Source organism: Candoia aspera, chromosome 1 (assembly GCF_035149785.1).
Source record: "Candoia aspera isolate rCanAsp1 chromosome 1, rCanAsp1.hap2, whole genome shotgun sequence".
Lineage (NCBI taxonomy): Eukaryota > Metazoa > Chordata > Lepidosauria > Squamata > Boidae > Candoia > Candoia aspera.
Window position 1 is genome coordinate 343,206,325 of NC_086153.1, and position 6,000 is coordinate 343,212,324.

Below are 6,000 nucleotides of genomic sequence, written 5' to 3' on the forward strand. Positions count from 1 at the left end.
GGGAGTCCCAGAAGCCCCCCACAAGAGGGAGGGCGGCACGGACTGATGACGCAGGAAGCTCTGGGGAAGGAGAGCCTGCTCTCCTGGACTCACAAAGCGCCTGCCCTCTCCGGGATGGGACTCAGCCCTCGGAGCCTCTTGACATGGACTCACCTCTCTGTCCGCAGCAGGCATGTTTTCCTCCCAGGAAGGCAGCCGGGTGTTTCAGTCAGGGGGCTCGGGAGCCCAGGAGCCTTCTGCTGCCTTCTGCTTGCCGCGTCCTCCCAGGGCAGAGAACGCAGCAGCCCCTTCTTGCCCTGAGCAGAGGGTGGGCTGGATGGACCTGGCAGCAGCTTGGTGGCTGCCTTCATCCCTTGCCAAGAGAGGAGCCGAGGAAAGCCCCACCGCCTCTCTTGCAGGCTGACCATCCGCTGCAGCTACTCTGCAGATGAGTCCCTCCCCGTGAGCGTCCTGGTGGCCACCCTTCCTCCCCCAGCTGCTGTTGCCCAGCAGGGGCCCCTCACTCTGGAACTGCGGATCGCTCGAGGTGGGTCAGCTTGGGGGTCAGCTCCCTGGAGCCCCTCGTGCCCTTCCAGGAGGAGGGTCTGCCTGCAGTCCCAAGAGGGCAGCCCCACCCAGCCTTGCGGGCCCCAAGCGCAGGCGGGCGAGGCCCAACCTCCCTTGCCCACTCAGGCCTGCTCCCTCGGCAGACGAGAGCTACTCCTCCTACTACGCTGATCTGGACTATCCAGTGGTGAAGCTTCTGCGCGACCCCGTCCACCTCGAAGTCCGCCTCCTCGGGAGGAGGGATCCTGCGCTCGTTCTGCTCCTCCACGAGTGCTGGGCCAGCCCGAGCACCAACCCCCTCTGGACACTGCAGTGGCCCCTTCTGGAAAACGGGTCTGTGATGGGGGCTTGTGGGGGGGGCAGGCTGGGGGGGGCTGTTGCGGGGCTTGCCTTGACCGACAGGCTCCCTTGGCCATCCATGGCGGGAAAGGTGGGGCTGGGCTGCACTGCCAGTCTGTGCCCAGAGCTTGCCGAGGGAGAGCTGCCTCGCTTTCCTGCCATGCAGCCGAGTCCCTCCCTTCCCTGGGGCCCAGCACTTTCCCAGCAAGGTAGAAGCACAGCTCCCCATTTCCTACCCAGCTGGGACCAAAACTGGCCAGGGGTCTGGGAGCAGCAGCCTCCCCCCCTCCCGCATCCACACGTACACACACCCCGATCTGCAGGCGCCAGGTCACAGAGGGGGGCGACTGAGAGAAATGGAGCCTCTGGCAGGGCCAGAGCTGGCTCTTTGTGAAGCCTTTCGTAGAGGGGGAGCAGCCCAAATGCCTCCCTGGCCCGGAAGCTGAAATTTGCAGCACAGAGAGCTGGGTTGGCCTCGCGCGGCTGGCAGTGTCTCCTCTGCAACCATCAGAGTGCAAAACTTGATTTTCTTCTAAAACTGGAGACCGTGTGCATTGTGCACTGGGTGCCAATGATGCAGTGGCCTCCCGATCTGCCCTTTAGGTGCCCCTACAGAGGAGACAACTATCAGACCCAGCGGGTGCCTGTCCGGAGGGACGTGGGGCTGCCCTTTCCATCACACCACCAGCGCTTCATCGTCAGGACCTTCACCTTTGTGGACATGGACTCTTGGAGGATGCTCACTGGGCCGGTAGGATTGGGTGCCGGCGCCTGGATGGGGAGTTGCCAGGGCTTCGGGATTGCTCTGGGTCCTTTTGCTGCATGTAGGCTTCTCGTGCACGCTGTCATTAGGCAAGGGAGGGAATGGTTTCCCCCAGGGGCACCCCGGTCATCCTTCAGGGGCTTGGAAGGGTTGGGCTTGCTTCAGAGATGGCCGGGAGACCACCAGAAGACCACTGGGCTGTAGGCTAAGTTGGGGAGTTGAATGCACGGGCGGGGGGTCCTTTTGGTATTGTCACCAAGAAAACTGCATAAGGTCACTGGGAGTGCAGCTTGACTCAAGGGAGCCTTAAATTTTGCTGGGGGGGGTGGGCGGGCATGCAAGGCAATGTGCTTCTGACACCCTCAAACTGTTCTGACCTAGCAGAGGATTCTTGGGGAGGGGGCATCTGGAGGTGCCCAGAAAACTGCTGCATTTGGTTCTGCTCAGTCAAATTGCAATGTGCATGGAAAACTGGAGATGGGACCCAGACCCCCCCACCCCCACCCCCCCAACAGGAAGGGGCTGCCTCCGAATGCCTCATAGCGAAGAAGGGAAGAGCTGGGTGGGAAACGCTCTCGTCTCGCCTCCCATTTGGTGTTGTCTGTGCCGTCGCTACTTCGAGCACAGCTCTTGGAAGTCACGGCCCCAAAGCAGGCCCAGTTCCTTTTTGCCAAGGATTGGCCCAATTTGCATTTCAGCTGGGGTGTTGCCAAGAAAAAAACCCTCTGCATTTGCGGGGGGGGGGGGCAGCCTGCTCTGCAGTCCTCCATGCAGGGAAGGGTCATAGCCGTCCTATGTGCTGGGGGGGGGACCTTCACTGGAGCCCCCGCCATTTGCTCTGAAAGCCGCCTGGTACGGGAGGCATCCCCTGGAGGAAGTCATAGAAACCTGTTGCGGTGGAAGGGATCTTAACAGACCATCTAGTCTCACCGCTGCTCAGTACAGAAACCACTGGAGACTTTCCCACAGAGGACTGTTCACCCTCCCCTCAAAGATCTCCAGCTTGCTGTGGGAGCCTCTCCCCCGGCTGACAGCCGCACAGCCAGGAAGTTCCTCCCGGTGCCCATCCTGAGTCCCTCACCCGGCAGTCTCCCCCCACGGCCTCTGAGGCGACAGGGAGGAAGCCTGTTCCGTGGGAGACTCCCCCATCTTCCAAGGGGGCCATCCCGATGCCCCTCAGCTCTCTCTTCCTAGGGCTAACCATGCCCAGATCCTCCACCCTTTCTCACTGGGCTTGGTTCCCAGGCCCCGCTCCATCTTGGCAGCCCTTCTTTTGGACAACGGCGCCCAGAATGGGCCATCTCCACGTGAGGGCAGGGCAGAGGGGAGCAGGATCTTCCCATGTTCGGGGTTCTGAGTTGATTCTGAGAACCCCTTCTGAACTCGGTGCTGCCGATCCAAACAAGAAGAGGCATTCTCTCTCCCTGAGCCCTAAATCCCTCTGAGGGAAGAGAGTTCAGCCATTTTCCCCCAGCACACTGACTGTGGCCCTTGCACGTGGTGTGAGATCCCCCAAGAGAGGGCAAGAGGACTGACCTCTCCTGACTCTGCCTCCCACCAGGTGTACTTCCACTGCAGTGCTTCGGCATGTGGGCCTTCTGCCCAGGACCAATGCAGCCCCCGCTGTGAGGCTGGCACGCAGGGGCGACGTGAGTTGGGGGGGAGGCTTGCGGCGGAGGGCCCCTCTGCAGAAGGGCTGGGAAGGGGCTGGGGGACCACACCGCAGGGCTCACGCCCCTTCCTCTGCCCCAGGCCAAAGAGCTGCTCGGGGAGGTTGGCCGTCAGAGGCAGGGCAGATGCTGATGCTTGCTTCCGCCGGGCCCGTGGACTTCTTCAGCCGGGCCGTGGAGGCCTCCCTTCCGGAAGGTATTACGGGGAGAAGGCCCTCGGGGGACAGTGGCCCTTCCCGTAGCGGCTGCTTTGGAGGGGGAAATGTGTTTGGCTGTTTCCTGTGGCCTTCATTTTATTCTTTATTCTTCTGCCTGGCAGTCCTGGACATTTCTGTCATGCACGTGCCCCCCCCCCCACAGCACCCTGGGTGGGTGGGGAGCCTGTGGTCTTCCAGTGATGTCCTCCGACCTTTGGCCACGTGGGCTGCTGGCAGGGGACATTCAGCGGCAGTTGCCAGCCCCCAGTTCCTCATTCTTGGAACCCCTTTGGGAGGCTGGGTGTAGATTGGGTCTCAAGGGTGAAACTGCCTAAAGCAAAACCTCCCCCCACCGTGCTACATGAAATCCCCTGCCCGGTGCCTCTCTTTCCCCCATAGGGTCTGGAGTGCTCCCCCCCGCAGGCTCCCTGCGATGGGAGGATGGCCTTTCTCTGGTGGCAGGGGTGGTTGCTGTGTTGGCCGTGGGATCGCTGGTGCTGGCAGTGCGCCGAAGGCGCAGGGAGCAGCAAGAAGGCCAAGACCTTTCCTGCGCGTGAGAGGAAAATAAAGATGCTCCTGTGAACTCAGCGGCCTGGTGGTGTCTTTTTTTTTTTATCCCTTAAAGCAGTTAAAACATACGAAAAAAGAAATCCCAGAAATAATGAAAGATCAACCAAGAGAAGCAGTGTTTCTGTACTGGAGAGAGCCTCTTTGAAATCAATATTTAAAAAGTAAAAAAGTGATTTTAGAAGTGGGGTGGTCAGAGTTAACGTCCGTTAAACGGCTTCAACGCGGCTTGGAAAAGATGGCAATCCCACCTCTCAGCTGTTCACTCACTGTTTGATCACTGGAATGCCATTTCATGATCCTCCGGCAAGGAGCAGCGGTCCAGAGGGCACAAGGAATGATTCCTGGAATTCTCCTTTCCTGGAGAATATTTTGGGGCTCGAGGTCCTGCCTGAGCTGCCAGATGAATGCTGCGTTGTTGGTCCTAACCGTGGAGATCAGTAGGATCAGTAATTCCGCCATTAATCCTCCACCGGAAGCCCCTGGTGGCATCTTGATGTGGCTGGTTCTCTGACTGGGAGGCAGCTCAGTCCCCTGCACCTCCCTGGGCTCTTTCTGTTCCCTTCAGGAGCAGGCAGTGCTGCATGTCCTGCCAGGCACCATCCAGGAAAGGGACTTTGCCTCTGAGCCTCTGCGCTCCTCTGCCAGGCCACGTGGAGCTTCCCTCACTCCTTGCTCCCCCACACCAGCCATGCCCCAGAAGGGGCTCTTTTCCCCTTGGCCCCGAATGGGCAAAACCGGCGCTGCCTGCAAGGCACAGACAGCCTGGCAGTTTGAGCTGGACGGGCAGCGGTTGGCTGGGCAGCTGTTAGAAAGCAGCTCCCTCAGTCTGCAAACATGACTATCCAGGGCAGTGTTTCTCAACCTAGGCAACTTTAAAATATGTGGACTTCACTCCCAGAATTCCCCAGCCAGCAAGGGAATTCTGGGAGTTGAAGTCCACACATCTTGAAGGAAGGAGGGAAGAGGTGGGTGGAGGTGCCCTTGCGGCTGCAAGTGTGAGTCCATGGTTTGCATGACCCTGAGAACACTGAGCTCCCTCACCACAGGCAGACAAGCAGCTCAGGGCAGCCTAATGCCTGAACTGGCCCTGCCTTCCTCTGCACCAGCGGAGCACCTCTCCCTCCTGCACAACAGGCCCCTCTTTGGCTGCCTCCTGCATTTCACGCCCAGCTACCTACGGCCTCTTTTCTCGTTTCGGGTAAACGGCGGCACTTTGGGCAGTCCAGGAGTTTGGAGGCAGGGAGTGTAGAGGGCTCTCCTACCCTGCCCTAAGCTGGACAAAGGCAAGGGGGGAGGGAGCTGCTTCGGGGGGGGCTAAGGGGGCTTCTCTGTTGTGGCAGCCCCTTTGCAGCCATGCGGCCCAGAAGGCTGGCTCACTGTGAGCCAGACCAGAGTCAGCCCAGTTGGCTGTGTCCACACCCCCCCCCCCACCATGTTGCAAGCACAGGGGTGACATTTAAGCCTGATGCCCTGTGCAGGCAGCTCAGAGGAGCAGCTGCAAGCTTCCCCTGCCCCTTTGCATTTTGCTCACATCGCAGTCTTGAGAAATCTGCTGGGCTTGCACAATGCGCCGTGGCTGCGGCAGAGTTGGCAGTTCCGCTGCAGAAAGGCTGCCAGTAGATGGAAGCCAAGGGAGGGAGTGAAGGAGGGAGGGCCCTGGCTCAGCTGTAGGAGACGATCCCTCAGCAGTGAAGCCAATAGCCCGGGCGGGTGGCAGGCCCTTTCCTGTGGGCGCAGCTTCGGCAGGCAGAGCAGGCGCCCCTCCAGCAGGGCTGCCGCAGGGAGGGATTTCGCCTGCAGAGAAGGTGGGCTGGGTGGGTGTCCTCCGAGGGCCCTGCAAACTCTGTGCCCCTGGAATGGGGCCACTGCCTTATGCCTGTTCTCTGACTATGGGCTTTCTAGCCGGAGAGCATGG